Consider the following 694-nt stretch of genomic DNA (forward strand, 5'->3'; position numbering starts at 1 on the left):
TTTTGGATCAAAACATCACCATGGTGATATTACCATGGACTTTCAGCCAGGCCAAGGACATGTTGGCTAAGGACAGTTCAAGAGTAACCCATGCTGGCTTCTGTTTTATTTCAAAGCTTTGTAGGTAGAACTCATTTCATCCATCTCCAAAAGTCGTTCCCCATAATGAATATCAAAAGCAATATTCAGTGTCTATAACAGTTTAATATAGTGGCTACCAATTAAGTATTAACTGGATTGATGTTTAATTAGACAGTTGATTTTAAAAAAAGAGCTTTTCTATTGATATGAAAATATATTCATTTATAAGTTCACTAAAAATGAAGATATTAATATTAACATCTGTTTATTCCTCCATAGGGCTTAGAGATCCTTGCACATAGTAGATACTTAGTAAGCGCCCATTACAAATGAATGAATAAATGAACAAATGATGATAAATCTCCACACTTGGATCTGAATAAATTTATAGAAATAGGATAAAGAAGTACCTTGATAGTGGATTGAAAGTACAGCTGTATTACATCAATTCTTACAATATAAAAATGCTTATCGTATGTCTTACAATATATAAAACATTATGATGGATGCTGTGGGAGGACATCACAGATGAATCAGACACCGAACTCACTGCAAAGAGACTTAGCTACAAATAACAGATTAAAAAGGGAAGATAATAAATGATTTAAGCGAT

Source organism: Pteropus alecto, unplaced genomic scaffold (assembly GCF_000325575.1).
Source record: "Pteropus alecto unplaced genomic scaffold, ASM32557v1 scaffold86, whole genome shotgun sequence".
NCBI lineage: Eukaryota > Metazoa > Chordata > Mammalia > Chiroptera > Pteropodidae > Pteropus > Pteropus alecto.